This window comes from Hemicordylus capensis, chromosome 4 (assembly GCF_027244095.1).
Source record: "Hemicordylus capensis ecotype Gifberg chromosome 4, rHemCap1.1.pri, whole genome shotgun sequence".
Taxonomy (NCBI): domain Eukaryota; kingdom Metazoa; phylum Chordata; class Lepidosauria; order Squamata; family Cordylidae; genus Hemicordylus; species Hemicordylus capensis.
The window spans coordinates 158,651,901-158,669,300 of record NC_069660.1 but is presented as its reverse complement, the minus strand read 5'-3'; the positions used below and the strand labels follow the sequence as shown (position 1 = coordinate 158,669,300).

The 17,400-nt window shown below is 45.6% G+C and overlaps 1 protein-coding gene and 1 long non-coding RNA gene across 3 annotated transcripts in view; one reads left to right on the top strand and one right to left on the bottom strand.

Moving 5' to 3' along the window:
• The window catches only part of LOC128323726 (uncharacterized), a 29,374-nt gene extending 25,169 nt beyond the window's left edge, over positions 1-4,205 (bottom strand). The window contains exon 1 of the long non-coding RNA XR_008306445.1: positions 4,081-4,205. This is a non-coding gene — a long non-coding RNA (uncharacterized LOC128323726). The remainder of the gene's footprint in view (positions 1-4,080) is intronic.
• Positions 1-17,400, top strand: part of BRINP2 (BMP/retinoic acid inducible neural specific 2) — an 88,814-nt gene that overhangs the window by 24,467 nt on the left and 46,947 nt on the right. The gene's annotated exons all lie outside the window — the stretch shown is intronic.

Sequence of the window (17,400 nt, the reverse complement as noted above, 5' to 3'; positions counted from 1 at the left end):
ATGGAATTACCTCCCAGAGAGATCAATTGGTGCTCTATGTTTTAGGTGCCTGGTCAAGCTTTTCTAAAAAGAATTTACCCAGACATTTACTTGATTTTATTGTTAATAGTTTAGAAGATTTTTTTACTGAATGGCCTTACTCTGCTATTGTATTTTTAATCTGCTGCTCTGTTTTATACTTGTTGGCTGTTTTATTCTGATGCTCTTTTTTTTTTTAGATTTGTTTGTTAAATGGTTAATTGTATTCTTTGTGGGAATTTGTTTAAATGGAAAAGCAGGCTAAGCAAATCCAAGTAAATACACGTGACTGCTCCATATGGAGGTCCATCAGCACAATAACAGGATTTGCCCAGTCCTTCCTGAAATATAAATTGAATCACACTGCACACATGACTTCTGTATAAAGCAACTGAGTTACACACTTTGGGGCGTGAGTGATGGAAGGGCAGGGCACTCACTTGCTTCTGCATGATGTGAGTTGCAGTGCTGGGCAGCCATGCAATGTATTTATCTGAATCCAAGACAACATGCAGACCTTGACAGCAGAGAGGATCTGTGAAGCCTGGAGGGCTAAACGTCCTCCCATTGCAGCTATGCTGAGACGAAGTGGAGATAGTGCTCAGCCAGCAGGAATATAATCTGTATTTAACTTCTATTTTTAAAGGGGGTCATCTTAAATTCAGAGTCATCTTCTATTTGGGTAAGGATTGGTGGCTAACAAAAAGTACAAAACACTATACAACACATTACAGGATACAAGAAAAGCAATACCATCAGTAAAACAATTAGTCTATGCAAAGCAAAAATGTTTTCAAGCGCCACCTAAATATTGCAAAGGCAGGAACCCAGGAAGTAAATAAACAGCACTGTCACAGAAAAAAGCCTTGTCCCTGGTGCCTACCCATTAAGTGTCTAACTTACTCTGCCTTCAGACAATTGCTTTCTGATTGATACCTGAACCTGCAAGTATTCAGCCCCCATTGTCCATGGTCCAATATTGATAGCTCTTTGTACTCTGAAGAGCAATGTTCATATCCAATTTAGTTCTCAAGAAGCCTTAGTTTGAAGTCCTTAGAACCTCTTGGTTCTAGGGTGGCCATGTGTCCTGTTTGGACTTAGGCAGTACTTCATTTAAATGGCTGTCCAGGCTCACATCTGGTATGAAGCGGCTTTTAGAGCCAAGGCTTCCTCTATAGACTGTCATGGGGGGTGGAGCATCAATAACTTAGTTATTTCTTGTCCAAATGGGATGAAAGTTACATGCATGGCAGTCCTTAGGAGGGCTTCAAGTCCCCACGTTTTGAGGCAGATAGGTCCCAGGGTTTCTTTGCAGATGCGTGCACTTCACATTTTTGCCTTTAAAATTTAATAGAGAATTGCAGATCAGAGATGAGGAAGGGCACCTCTTCAGCTGTCATTTCTTGTCCAAACTGGATAAATATTGTAGGCTTGACAGTCCCTTATGGGGGCTTTCAGCACCCCAAATTGGAGATAAACAGGACCAGTTTCTCTTTGCAAGTACTTACAGTTTTCAGAGAAACCTGACTCAGGGTAAATGCAAGATAAAGGATGCTAAGAAGGGAGAGCAGGGGCCTTGCGAAATTTAGCAGTTAGCTCCTGAACAGCAGACTATGCAGACAGACAGGTTATTTGGTCACAATGAGATGTACTTCTATTTAAGTGTAAAGATACTTTCTAAATTTGCATCTATATACATGAATTAGCCTATGCATTTTTTTAATTTGTATTTTTTTGCAAGCTCGTCCTCTCTTTTTTTGGCAATGTGCACCTGGCACCCTATGCAATTCTGAGCTTGACTTAAAATGCTCTGACTGGCTTGGGACTGGGTTGTTAATTGGGTTGTAACTGGATACATGGTCCTATCTGTGACAACATCCCCACTATGGAATACTTCCAGAGATGTTTATGTAGCACCCATGTTGCTTTCTTTCTGAGGTTAATATGATTTTCTTTCCCCAAACATTTGATGGATGATGTTGTTTGTTTTACTCATTGGAATTTTAACAAGATTTTAATGGTTCTGTTTTGTTTTCGATTTGTGTTGTCTAATATTTATAAGCAGCTTTGAAGGCTTTATAGTGGAATGGCAGGGCATACATTTTTTTTTTTAAATAGTTATGTCGATTGAACAAGTGGCATGGATTTAAAATGGTAGACATTAGTCTACGGGCCTATGCCAGCTATTACGTGAAAATAGAGCTCTGGAGAACGGGGAACACAAGGCTCTGTAGGCCAGAAATGAAGTGTTCTGGAAGGGTAAGAACATAAGAACAACCCTGCTGGATCAGGCCCAAGGCTTATCTAGTCCAGCATCCTGTTTCACGCAGTAGCCCACCAGATGCCTTTGGGAAGCCCACAGGCAAGAGGTGAGGGCATGCCCTCTCTCCTGCTGTTGCTTCCCTGCAACTGGCATTGGGAGGCACCATGCCTCTAAGATTGGAGGTGGCCTATAGCCACCATACTAGTAGCCAGAGGCGTAACTAGGGAAAAAGGTGCCCGGGGCAAGCACTGAAATTGCGCCCCCCCCCGCCGTCGCTGCCCCCTTAGCTAAGCAGGGTCCACCTTGGTTTGCATTTGAATGGGAGACTAGAAGTGTGAGCACTGGAAGATATTCTCCTCAGGAGATGGAGCCACTCTGGGAAGAGCATCTAGATCCCAAGTTCCCTCCATGGCAGCATCTCCAAGATAGGGCTGCAAGAGACTCCTGCCTGCAACCTTGGAGAAGCCACTGCCAGACTGGGTAGACAATACTGAGCTAGATAGACCAATGGTCTCAGTATATGGTAGCTTCCTATGTTCCTAAATACTACTGCAGCACACACACAAGACACCTGTCCCATCCTGACACTCAGCCAACTTCCATAATCAAGATCCTACACACACACACACAGACACACACACACCACAACTGCCTACTCCTAGATTTACAAGGAATACAAGCCACACCTAATGGCACAGCAGGGAAGTAACTTGCCTAGGGAGCAAAAGGTTGCGGGTTCGAATGGAAACACCTATATCGGGCAGCAGTGATATATGAAGATGCTGAAAGGCAACATTTCATACTGCGTGGAAGGAGGCAATGGTAAACCGCTCCTGTATTCTACCAAAGAAAACCACAGGGTTCTGTGGGTGCCAGGAGTCAAAACCAACTTGATAGCACGACAAGCCACACCAGGGCTACCAACTTTATTGGAAAGTTGGTAGCCCTGATGTGTGGCTTGTTGTGCTATCAAGTTGGTTTTGACAAGACAGGGTTGTTGTGAGAACAAAGCAGGAAGATTGTGCAGGTTGCCCTGAACTTGGAAGAAGAACAAATATAATAGATATTGTAATCACAATCACTTACAGGGACATACATTGGGGAAGAGAAATTGCATCTATTTCCTTACAACATACAAATGCAGCTGGAAAGTGCTTGCTGGGCTGCAGTTCAGGCAGGGCAGGTGAAAAGGTCTGACCACTGCCCTATGTGAACTGAGCATGTGGCCCAGAAACTTCCACCACGCTCTGGGTCCTCCTGTAGGTCACTCAATCTGGAGAGAGATGCCTGAAGGCAGGAAGTTTGAGAACTAGTGTGTGGGATCAAGCTTATGATGAAAAACTTACATTTGTATGGAATCTGCACTCTTTATAATTACCTTTTAAGATATTTTTTCTACTGAACTGCCCAGTATACACAACCACAGCAAGTACATATCCTACAAACCCCACGTACACCAATATATTCTGCAAGAATTTCAACAATTGCAGCAGTACAGGATTACTACTGCAATTGCAGAAAATGTCAAGAGATTTAGTGCTCTTCAACCAATTGCAGCTACTCATGAGCTTGGACATAATCTCATGTAGACAGTTTAGTAGCAAAAACAATTATGTGAACCAAGTCTTGCTACCTAACCCCCAATCTTGTCAGCTATGAGGGCATTTGCCTCAATGATGAAAAAAGAGTACTCTGCACAGCCTTGGAAACACTCTGCTCTCAGTCAGTTCTAGGGCAAGGAGGATCAAACCAAGACAAAGAGAAAATAATTCCTACAGCCAAATCCTTGGCATACTTACTTGGAAGTAAGGCTCAACCTCATTATGTCCATACTTGAACAAGACTGAAAAGAAAGCAAACCACCACTCCCAAAGCTACACCAGGAAGAGGAGCGAAGGAGGAGCAACCCTCGGAAACGCGTGCCTCCTAAAAGCAGCATCAAGACAAGAACCAATCGGAGGAGGGCGAGTGTTGCGTAGGGAAAAGAGAAGAACTACATTTCCCAGAAAGGCTCTGTCTCAGCAACAAGCCCGATTGCAATTGCAACATTGTGGTTACTGTACGTTGCAACCGTTCCAGTGCCTTTCCCCATGACGATGCCTGTGGGAAGATGTCATTAGTGGGCACCCTTACATGGATCTCACCCCCTCCTCCACATCTCTGTAAATTAAGTCGTAGCCCAATATAGGGCACAAAGCTCTGCTCTAGGGTTTTATTGCCTAAGTTACACCCCTGCCTATAGGATTTGTGGGCAGAAAACAGAAAGGAGCTTCCTCTGACGATACTGAGCACGCTCCAAACCTTTTGAACATACTCACAGGCACAGAAGGAGGGAGGCAGAGAAATAGGAGGAACGCCACGAGACCAGCCCTGTGCATTTCTAGCAGCCAGAATGGGACCTCTGAGTTCTCGCAGGCTGCACGGGGCGCACACCTTTCGAGCACAGACCACTTCTCAATGTTCCTTTTCTGGCAAATGCTTCGCCGCCCCCTCGCTTTCCCCCTCCCCCCTCCCCCTCGCAGCCCCGCCACTTCCACCCAGATGCCTAGCTGCTTCCTTGGGGAGGGGGGTGGTGGACGCTGTGCAAACTCTCCTCGATCCAGAGTTGCCCCTTCCTGGCCCAGGCAGAGACTGCTGCCCGCCGCTGCCGCATTCTCACAACTTCTCCTCCTGCCCCGCCGCCTTCTCTTTTCACCTTTGCTCAGCGAACTCTCCCTTCTTCTCAGACCCAACGCACCACCAGTCAGACCCAAAGGGCTCACACTGGACTGCTCCACACTGAAAACTCCCGGTCAGCTGAATTCACGCACCACAAAGGAAAATAAACCTTCTGTTCTTCTTACAAAGTGGCGCGCACACGCACACACGCACACACACGGCACATATATAAGGTTTAAAAGTAAAAACCCCAAATTAAACACAGAAAGGGAACGCAAGGATTCCACACAAGTGAGCGGAGGGGGTGGGGGGAATGCAGGCAGGAATCGGACAGACAAGCACGGGGCCGGGCAAGCAGGTTTTAAAACAATCCCCGATCATCCATTTTGCAAAATCTTATTCTGATGCAACTGCAAGAGTAAACCATCCCGCCTTCGGGACGAGAGAGAGCAGGGCGCTCTATCTGGCTCCCCCCTCCTCCTCCCCCCACACATTGCCTGCTTCCTTCCTTGCACTGATTCACTTACAAACACACACACGCACAGAGCACAGGTGTGTTGTTGTTTGGGAACCTCCCTTCACCGGCAGCAGCCGCCCGCCTTGTCTCCAGCGCAGAGCTGCGGGGAGAGCCAGGCAGGCTGGAGTGCGGGGCGGAGCAGTGGTGGCGCGAAACGGGTCAAGGCCAGCAAAGCAATGGGGGGCGAGCCGGAGAAATTAAAAAAATATATATATTTTTTTAAAAAAATTTGGATCGGTGGAGGTCATGGCGGCACCCCCCACGTGACCCACAAAGATGGCGCCGGGGGCACATGCCCCCCCGCCCCCCCTATCGTTACGCCTATGCTAGTAGCCATTGATAGACCTGTTCTCCATGAATTTGTCTAAGCCCCTTTTAAAGCCATCCAAGCTAGTGGCCATCACCACATCCCATGGCAGAGAATTCCATAGTTAGATTATGTGTTGTGTGAAAAAGTATTTCCTTCTGTTGGTCCTAAATTTCCTGGCCTCCAGTTTCATGGGATGATCCCTTGTTCTAGTGTCATGAGGGAGAAAAATTTCTCTCTGTCCACTTTCTCTACTCCATGCATAATTTTATTCACCTCTATCATATCTCTCCACAGTTGCATCTTTTCCAAACTAAAAAGCCCCGATGCTGTAGTCTTGCCTGATATGGAAGGTGCTCCAGGACTCTGATCACCTTGGTTGTTCTCTTCTGCACCTTTCCCAGTTCTACAATGCCCTTCTTAAGATATGGTGACCAGAACTGTACAAAGTACTCCAAATGTGGCTGCACCATAGATTTGTATAAGGGCATGATAATATTGGCATTTTTATTTTCAACCCCCTTCCTAATAATCCCTAGCAGGTAATATGCCTCGTCTTAGTGATCTTGTTTATTATTTATTTATCTTTCTATGTAAACTACTTTGAGAACTCTTGTTGGAAAGCAGTATGTAAATATTTGTTGTCATAGTAGTAGTGATGAAGTCAGTCCTAGGAATTTTGGCTCCTAGCTGAAACATTAACCCTCCCACACTTCCATTCACTTAGGAATCACGGCGACAAGCCTCTCCTTACAGTGTTTGCATAAAGATGGGGAGACTCTTAGGAGAATGTGCAAGTATCCGCAAGTATCCCAGCTGTTTCATTAGCCTAGGGGACTGCAACCAGGTGGAATCCTCAGGAGCACAGAGCTGGAACAAAAAGGGCAAGCCCAGCAGGAGAAGGAGGAGCCAGGTGATGCAATCGGGAGAATCTTCCACTCCTTTTAAATGGATTGCTGAATCAGAAGAGACTAAGGGTGTGCACAAATCTGGCTTACTTCGTTCAGTTCAAGGCCAAACCGGCCTTGAATCGGACTGACGAGTTCAGTTTTCCCCCTCTCCTTAAACCCCTTTGGTTCGGTTTGGCTTGGGGTGGTTTGCGAATATATATATATATATTTTAAAATATATATATTATTTTTTGTACTTACCCCCTCCAGGGGGCTCCTCTGAGACCATGGGGAGTCTGCGGATGTTCCTCCTCCCCCTGCTGGCCTTCCTTATGTATAAAAGCAGCTGGTTTGGGTGATCTTCAACTCTTTCCAGACCTTGCCCCCATTGCAGCAGCCATTTTGGAGGCTGCAGTGCATGCACAATGGGCTACAACCCAAATGATTGGGTGGGGTTCAGTCCAATGTCAAGCTGAACCAGGGAGGGGGGTTTGGCTCGACGATGAGCTGTGGAACTGAACCAGTTCGACTTCGAACAGGTTCAGAACCTTTTCTCACATCCTAGAAGAGACTCTTGTGGCTTTTAGTACCAGCTTTCCCTGAATTTCCAGGCTCATTGCACAGCAGGTGGAGAAGGGTTGGGGATTACCAAAAAGTACCAGAGGAATACAGTGGGCAAGAGTAGCCTTGGCTCTCAGTTCTTTAGTACATTTAAAGATACAGATAAAAATTCAAGAAGCAACATGGCAATACTGAGGTGAAATCTCAGAGGTGAAAGGGCTGCTGCCCTCCTATTATTGGTCCTCCTGAGTTCTCATTCTGGGCATTGGGGTAGCTTTGCTTTTGCTATCCTATTTTAAGTGCCCCTGTTGCCTTCTCATTCACAAATGTTAACATGAAGCATGAAAAAGAGGAAAGAGGGGAGGTAACAAAGGATTTTGTACTTGGGGTTTCTCTCTTCATTATGTTCATTTCAGGAGGGGTGGGGACAAAACCAGGATACTAGGTCATAAACTCAAGTTATGGAAAACAATTACTACTCTCGTCACAGTAAGAATACAATCAAACATTTAAACAATAAAATAGTGTTCTTTTTATCAGTTTATCCAGGGATCATGCATATAGTTTTATTAATGTAGAACTTGATCTTGAACGTGTTTTTGGTTTATCCAATTTTTTTTTTAACTTTGATAAAATGTTAATTAAAAAAGAAAGCTCAGAGTAGTTTACATGGAACTCCCAGTGATCTTCTACCAGGCCAATCATGAATCAAGTCCACATCTGCTTACTTTCAGCACTCCTATATCACCAGGTGCACCAGTCACTGTGCTGCAGTCCTATGCATCCTTAGCAGTACAGGTAGAGCTAGAAATTCTAAGAAATTTGAAATGAAAATGGCAGCTCAAAAGAGCCATGCTGGACTGAGCCAAGGGAAGCCCAGAAGCAGGAGATGAAGGCCCACTCCTGTTGCTACTTTCCTGTAGCTGGTATTCAAAGGCATCTGAACCTGGAGGTAGCTGTAGGCATGAATAGACTTATCCTGTATTAACTTGTCTAATCTCCTGTTAAAGCCGTCTAAGCTAGTGACTGTCCCCACATCTTGTGGCCATAGATTAATTATGCACTGTGAAGAAGAAGCAGAGGTGTACTTACGTAATTTTGGAGCCTGGACCAAAAGGCCTTTCGAGGCCCCCCTCCGCTTGAGCCCCCCCCCGAAAGTTAAGCATCATGCCCCTGCACACATACACAGACATACACACACCATGACAAACACAGTATATTTCACATGTGGATTCTTGAGGGCACCAACAGCAACTGAACTCAGAATGTAAGAATATAGAACAGGTATATTTATGCAAATATGCAGTAGCAGAAATATTTCAGCATGCAACTTAACATATTCCCATCCCACATATTTCTTTCCCCACTCCCCCCTCTGTCTCTAAAGCACCCGGCACAGGTCATTATCATACGCAGCCACCCGGCGCAGTATGGGCCAGCAGCAACCACACTACCCAGGGCAAACCAAAGAGGATTTGGGGGCCCCCAGGGGGTGTGGGGGCCCTGGACTTAGGCCCCAAAGTCCAGGGGTAAGAGCGCCACTGAGAATAAGTTTTTCGTTTTGCCCATCCTAAATCTCGTGCCAGTAAATTTCATTGGATGATAGGGATGTGCACAGAACCGAGTGGGGGAGAAACAAAGGCGGGGGTGATGCTTTAACGGTGGGGGAAGGGAACTTACCCCTCCTGCCACTCTTCCCCCACCAGCACTCCATTTTTAGAAAGTCCATCAGGGTGGTAGTGTACCTTCCGGCTGCCCCGCCTTCCCCCTTTACTGGAACGCGCGCACATTGTGCCTGCCTTGCTGAGGTGCATCAGATACTTCTGGTTAGTTTCGGTAAAGGGGGCAAATGGGGTGACAGGGAGATACGCTGCTGCCCTGATGGACGTTCTAAAAATGGAGCATTAGCGGGGGAAGAGTGGCAGGAGGGGTAAGTGTACCCTCCCCCTCTCTTAAAGCAGTACCCCCACCTTCGAACCGGAGGAACCACCCATCGTTCATAAATGGCCATGCACATCCCTATTGGATGACCCCTGGTTATAGTGTTGTGAGAGAGGAAGAAAAACTTCTTTCTATCCATTTTCCCCACACCAAGCTTCTGTTATATATTTTTAAGAGTTTGTTTGTGGGTGTGTTTGTGCAACAGAAAGTCATACTTTTATTTATTTATTTATTTTAATTGTTAAATTTATACCCTGCCTTTCATTAAGAAAATCCCAAAGCGGCTCACAATAAAATTTAAAAACAAGATTATAAAAAAGACACATTAAAATATTGAGCGAAAAAATATAAAAACAAATCTGATTATTATTATTTTTTAAAAAAAATTAAATTAAAACACAAGCATAAAAACAGTACAAAAAACAAGAAGCAGCAGTGGAGACAATCATATAAAAGCCTGGGTAAAAAGCCACAATTTGACATGCTTTCTAAAAACTGTGATGGAGACTAAGGAGCAGATACCCACCGGGAGAGCATTCTAGAGTCTAGGGGCAGAAACAGAAAAGGCCCTGTCCCAAGTGCATGACAACCTAGGCTCTCTTATTGTTAGCACCCGGAGCAGAGCCCCCTTAGATGACCTCGTCAAGCGGGCAGCAACCCTGGGGAACAGGCGGTTGCTCAGGTATCCCAGGCCCAGACCATTAAGGGCTTTAAAGGTCAAAACCAGCACCTTGAATTGGACCCGGAAACGAACTGGCAGCCAGTGCAACTCTTTCAAAATGGATGTGATGTGCTCCCACTGGGCAGCTCCAGATAAAACCCTAGCTGCCGTGTTTTGCACTAGCTGTAATTTCTGGATATTCTTCAAGGGCAGCCCCACGTAGAGTGTGTTACAGTAATCCAGCCATGACGTGACTAAGGCATGGGTAACTGTGGCCAGATCTGCCTTCTTGAGAAAGGGATGCAGCTGGTGCACTAGCCGAAGCTGTGCAAAGGCACCCCTGGCCACCGCCTCCACCTGAGCTTCCAAAAGCAGAGCCGAGTCCAGTAGTACCCCCAAGCTGCATACTTGCTCCATCAAGGGGAGTGCAACCCCATCCAGAACCAGTAAAATCTCCTCATCTCAATTGGCTCTCCTACTGACCAACAGTACCTCCATCTTGTCTAGATTCAATTTCAGTTTAATAGCCCACATCCAACCCATCATGGCTTCCAGCCTCTGATTCAGGACATCCACTGCCTCCCTAGGATCAGATGACAAGGAGAGATAGAGCTGAGTGTCATCTGCATATTGCTGACAACTCAGTCCAAATCCCCAGATGACCTCTCCCGGCTGTTAAACAGCATGGGGGATAAGACTGAACCCTGCAGGACCCACAGGCCAATGGCCACAGAGCTGAGCAGTAATCCCCCAGCACCACCTTCTGGACTCTCCCCGCAAGAAAGGACCAGAACCACTGAAACGCAGTACCTCTGATTCCCATACTTGAGAGGAAGCCCAGAAGGATAGCATGGTCGATGGTATCGAACGCCTCCGAGAGGTCCAGCAGAACCAACAGGGGCGCATTCCCTCTGTCTAGTTCCTGGCATAGGTCATCCACTAGAGCGACCAAGGCAGTCTCAGTCCCATATCCAGGGTGGAAGCCAGATTGAAAAGGGTCCAGATAATCCGTATCATCCAAGACCCTCTGCTGATGGGATGCCACCACACACTCTATCACCTTGCCCTAAAAGGGCAGGTTAGATGTAGGGCTATAGTTGTCCAAGTTGGAGGGATCAAGGGAGGGCTTTTAAAATAATGGTCTTACCACTGCCTCCTTGAGGCACAATGGCATCCTGCCCTCCCATAATGAGGCATTAATAATCACCTCCAACCATCTACCTGTACGCTCCCTGGCAGCTTTTATTAGCCATGAAGGGCAAGGGTCAAGAGCACATGATGTCGCTTGCACACTGCCCAGGATCTTGTTCACATGCTCAGACCGCACCAGCTGAAAATAATCAAATACAATGGGACAAGATGGTACCAGAGGCATGTCTGCTGGAACTGCCAAAACTCTGGAGTCCAAATCAGCACGGATGCGAGTGACTGTATCTGCAAAGTGACATGCAAACTGATCACAGCGGGCTGTAGATGATTCCTCCCCCATTACCTGTGGTGATGTGTGCAGCAATGTCTTTGCTACACGGAACAACTCCGCCCGTCTGCACTGAGCAGATGCAATGGAGGCGGAGAAAAAACATTTCTTCACCGCCCCCACTGCCACAGAGTAGTCCCTAAAATGGGCTCTAGCCCTTGTTCAGTCAGATTCATCATGACTTCCTCCAGCATTGTTCCAGCTGTTGCCTGAGTTGTTTCATCGCCCTGAGATCCACGGAAAACCAAGGAGCAAATTGGGCTCCACCAAACCGGAGAGGGCATTTAGGAGCAACCGTGTCAACAGTCTGGGCCGTCTCTCCATTCCTGAGATCCACCAGGCCTCGACAGGGTCACCAGCTCTGGACGCTGGAAACTTCCCGAGAGCCGTCTGGAATCCATGAGGATCCATAAGCCTCCGGGGGCAGACCATCCTAATTGGTCCACCACCCCTGCCGAGGGCAGATGGAGCAGTCAAACTAAACCCCACCAGATGATGATCTGTCCATGACAAGGGAGTTGTCTCAAATTTCCACTACCTCCAGATCATTTATTCCCCGGTCGGCAAAAACCAGATCCAAAGTATGTCCTGGCATGTGGGTAGGGCCCAATACCAACTGAGACAGGCCCATTGCCATGGAGGCCATGAAATCCTGAGCTGCACCCACCCAGGGTGCCACACCCACCTAGGGGGGCCTCAGCGTGGACACTGAAATCCCCCCAAACAATAAGCCTGGGGGAACCCAAGGCCACCTCCGAGACCACCCCCGCCAGCTCAGGTAGGGAGACTGAAGTGCAGCGGGGTGGTCGGTACACCAGCAGAATCCCCAGCCTATCTCAGAGGCCAACCCTCAAGGACAAACACTCAAAATTCTGAGACTGCCTGACCGGGCACCTACTTCCCATTACCGACAGATACCAAATGGTTCATAAACAAACCTTACATTGAAATTAGCTGAATGAACTGCTATTTAAACTGTAATATGCAAGGGGAAAGGTTTAATTTTTAAAAATTATTTTTAGAATAAATTATTGTTCTAAACAGATTTTTAACACTCAATAATCAGGTCAATAATTCCAAAATAACATCATGCCGAAGAGAAGCAGAGGATCAAATCTCAAATTTGCCATACATGGTAATTATTTAATAAAATGAATAATATTTGAAGTTGACATCGTACAAATTTCAAACTGTTCTTTTACTTCCTTTTGCAAGCACATTAATAAAAAAATTCTTACACATATCAAAATTGTATCTAATTATATATTTTGAAGCATTTGTGGATTTATTTGTGCAAAATAAAGTCACACTATCCGATTTTATCTACAGATGCCAAATTTTGCATTAACAAACCTGCCACTTAAAGTAGCCAAATGAACTAATTTTCACACTGGGATATGCTGGGGGAAAGCTGTAAATAATTTGTCTTTATAACAGAAAATGATTTTGCTCCATTAACCATGGGCCTCACTTACTAATAATTTTATGAGCTTCAATAATATTCCCTCTTAGTTTCCTCCCCCCACCCCCGCCAACTAAAAAGCCGCAAATGCTCTGGCCTTTCCTTATAAGGAAGGTGCTCTATCATTTTTCTCCCTCCATAATAGGCGATACAATTTACCTTATGACCTGATGTCATTATGCTGAGTGTTTCACCACCGCCAGTCCACTCCACATCATTTGTCTGCTGCAGATAGGGGTAGAAAAATGATCAGCATTGAGGTGTAGCAAGGTTGTAGTGGGACAAAAAGATGAATGCCACCGCCTGCTCCACTTCCTCCCTGCAGCCTGCTGAGACTGAGGTGTGGGGTTGAATGATGATGCCCAACTCAGCATTCAAGGAGAGTGTGTGTGTGTTTGGGGGAGGGGGGATCACATGATTTGACTGGGTGGATAGAGATGTGGTTGGAACCCGTGTTCCCTGTAACAGGGATTTCTAGATGTTGTTGACTACAGTTCCCAGAATCCCCAGCTGCAATGGCTTTTGGCCAAGGATTCTGGGAATTGTAGTCAACAACATCTGGGAATCTCTGTTACAAGGAACACTGGTTGGAACAGGCAATCATGCACTCAGTCACACTCAGGGCCAGCCCAGTGGTGTAGTACATGTGCCTGCTGTGGATGAGGAGGAGTGCTGGGGGCAGTGACATCACAAGTGATCTGGGGAGACATCTGTTATTCAGTAGTAAGCTCAGAACTAGTAATAGGTGATCAGATATATAATGACTCTTTTAGTAGAGATAGAAGACATATTCTTTTCCAGATTAAGTATTGCTGCATATATAATTTTATTTATATAGTGCGGGTATTTAATGTCGTGAGCTGCCCCCAAGCAGTAGTGTACTGGAGGGGCAGGGTATAAATATTTTAAATAGATATATAGATAGATATGCATACAGTACTTTATAAAGTATGAGAAAACAGGACCCTGCCCCAAGAGTTTAGATATTGCTGTATGGCATACAACTGAGAAAGGGGAGGAAAATGGAGCAGGGAAAACATATAGCAAACCTTAAGTTATACATACTTGAACTTATTTATAGAAGATATATACTCTTCTTGTGAGAGAAGAGACTCTAGGTTTCTGGGGCTTAATATGAAGGAGGGTGCCAGAGGCAACAGAGAAGACTGGAGGGGGCCGGGTAAGAAACTTGGACTTTGCCAACTCATCTCAGTTGCTTGGAAAGGAGATTTATTGCAGCCTCCCACCACCTGATTACCTGTACACCTGTGGGCACTGATTACATCAGCCCTGTCTCTGAGTATTGTGAGAGGAGAGACTCTGCCTTTCTGGGGCTTAAAATGAAGGAAGGTGCACCTGGAGGTAGTAACCTACCAGGGCAGTAGACATGATTGCTCCTAAGCATCCTCTCCAACCCGCTTCGAAATTGGCCCCTTGGTATATGGAAGAACTGGGAGCTGAAGTGGCAAGGTAGACTACTGGAGTGCAAGAGGAGAAAGACTTGACTCGAATCCAACAGATTACAGCATAGAGTGCATTTGAAGATCTATGCTCAGGAAATATGTGCGGCAAAGAAGTGATTCTTTGCTGTCTTTATCATATCCGCAAGCTCACACCCAGTGGAGTTGTTTAGGGTTATGAGAGAGCTAGTTCATGCCCCTTCTCCCTGGAATCAGAACTTAGAACCATAAGTTACCTGTTGTGGTGTTTTTAATGAGTTCTTTTTGCATAAAATCTCTTGTATTTGGGCTGACTTAGATTCAGATCCCACAATTCTTGCAGAGTATAATGCAGAGGTGTCCAGCAACTGCTCTTATGTGGTTAGGCTGGATCAGTTCAGTTTGTGATTCCTGATCATGTGGATAAGCTGCTTGGACTGGTGCAGCGTACTACCTGTTCTCTTGACCCTTGTCCAACATGGCTTTTACTATCTGGCAGGGGGATCCTTGTAGAACGCCTAGTAGACATTATAAATGCTTCTCAGAGGGAGGGCAGAATGCCTTCCTGTCTTATGGAGGCAATCATTAGATCTCTTCTGAAGAAGCCTTCATTGGATCCCTCAGAGTTAAACAACTATAGGCCTCTCTCTAACCTTCTATGGCTGGGTAAGGTAATTGAGAGGGTGGTGGCCTCCCAGCTCCAGGCTGTCTTGGAGGAAACCGATTATCTAGATCCATTTCAAATTGGTTTTTGGGCAGCCTATGCGGTGGAGACTGCCTTGCTTGGCCTAATGTATCATCTCCAGTAGGGAATTGATAGAGGGAGTGTGACTGTGTGTCCTTTTGGATTTCTGCGGCTTTCGATGCTATCAGCCATAGTATCCTTCTGGAGCATCTGAGGTGGTTGGGAGTTGGAGGCACTGCTTTACTGTGTTCCTCTCTTACCTCTCAGGCAGATTCCAGATCGTATCATTTGGAGACTGTTGTTCTTCAAAACGTGAACTTTTATATGGCATCCACCAGGGCTCCATACAGTCTCCAATGATCTTTAACATCCCATGAATGCACTGAGAGAGATCATCAGGTGAATTGGTGCATGGTGTTATCAGTATGCTGCTGACACCCATATCTATTTCTCCATGTCAGCCTCATCAGGCAAAGGCATAACCTTTCCATACCCAGACTATGGGAAATACCTATATCGGGCAGCAGCAATATAGGAAGATGCTGAAAGGCATCATCTCATACTGCGCTTGCCAATGGTAAACCCCTCCTGTATTCTACCAAAGACAACCACATGGCTCTGTGGGCGCAGGAGTCGACACTGACCTGACAGCACAACTTTACCTTTACTTTACAAATATGAATGAATGAATGAATGAATGAATATAAGCCAACAAATGAATAAATAATCCTCTCTCTCTCACACACACACACCACACACATATTATTCCAAGATAAAAAAAGGTGAACTCAGAAATTAATTTTGTTTAACCATTAAATCTAGCAGTTTGAACCTCCACCTATATATCTAAATCATAAATTATCTTGGGAATTACCCTGGCTTCAGACACAGTTAGTCACATTATCCCCTTTGTTCCTAGGAAATGGGGTGGTTGCTTTAAGGCTTACATATTGCATCTGGGTATCCTGACTTTTATTTATTGAATATGCCTAATATTTGTAGGAGGGAACTTGTTCTAGTTGTACCTGCTCTTCACCTCTAATCATTAGTCACAAACAACTCTTCATTCACCTGACAGGAGAGAGTAGGTCCTCCATCTCAGTGACCAGAGCCTGTGTGTGAGAGAGAGGGGGTTGGTGGGATTCAGGATACTTAAGGGCAGTAATTCCAAAAATGTGTATCATATCTACTTACACACACACAGGGCCGGACTGGGGGCACTGAGAGGGCGGTGGAATGTATGTGGGGAGGGTGCCGGGTTTTGAGCAGAATGGGTACTTAAGGGTGGGAGTATTCACTGCTGCTAAGTGCAGTGGGGTGCACCGGGAATATGCCCTGTTGCCCTGTGGGCCAATCTGAGCCTGCACACACTTCCCATAGTTCAGTAGCAAATGCTCTACATACAGAAGATCCCAAGTTCAGTCCTTGACATCTATAGCAGAACTGTCTGAAACCCTGAACAGACACTGCCAGCCAGTGGGAACCATACTAATCTAGATGGCCCAACAGTTTGATTCTGTATAAGCCAATTTCATATGTTTGAAAGCCCTTGTGAGCCCAAAGAACCCGCTCAGCAAAGAGGCTGCCTGCTTTATCTCTGCATGGTTTAGTGTTTTGGTCTTGCTTCCTACCAATTATCTTCTACAGCACGATATCTGCATTGTCTATGAGCAGAGCATTCAATCACTTGTAATGCAAAAGAATTACTTGCCCTCAGAGGAGTTTCCTTGCTGGGTCTCTGCTTGAGTCTGTCTTGGAGCTGGCTTCTTTCCCATCAAGAGGCACACCCAGAATTGACTTAAGCAGAAATAGACATGAGTGGGTTCCACACTGGATATTTAGTTCTTATTTATTTCTTCCACTTTAGAAGGAAATCCTTTCAGCTGTCAGAATGAAGTGTGTCTTCAAATATTCTTTTTTTAAAAAAAGTGTGCTTTACACCAGAAGTTTGGGGAACAGCAGCTTTGAGTTTGCAATCTTGCAACTGTCCTTTGAGCCTAAGTACTAATCTTTCTGCTTCACTTCACATTTAGCCTGGCTTAAAATCTAGCTTGGCAGTTGTGTGGGTGGTGTGTGCATATACTCACTGGAACTCTGTGTTGCTGCTGGCTTTGCCAGCCATCCGTTACTCCCCTGCTTCTCCTCAATCTTTCCCAATCAGGCTTAATTAAAGTGTTTGCAAGCCGCAGCCTGGTTTTAATTATAGTGAAATTGTCAAGATTAGAATGAAATTGGCCAATCATTGTTTACAGGGGCATTGTTAGGGGAACACAGCAGGCTGCTGAAATGGTCTCTATGCTAGTCATCACAATGCAAGGAATATGTGAGCCCTCTTAAGCAGAGGTTTGGCTGGCACATATCATATGACTTACTTCACAGGCTGCAGATGTTAAGCTGTGATGTAGAAAAGCATTGAGTGCCAACATACACTTGCCAACCTATTTATCGTTAGTGGAGCTCAGTTAAAAATGATGTCCTGATGAGTAGCCAAGAATAAGTTTTATTATCAAGTTCAGTTTGT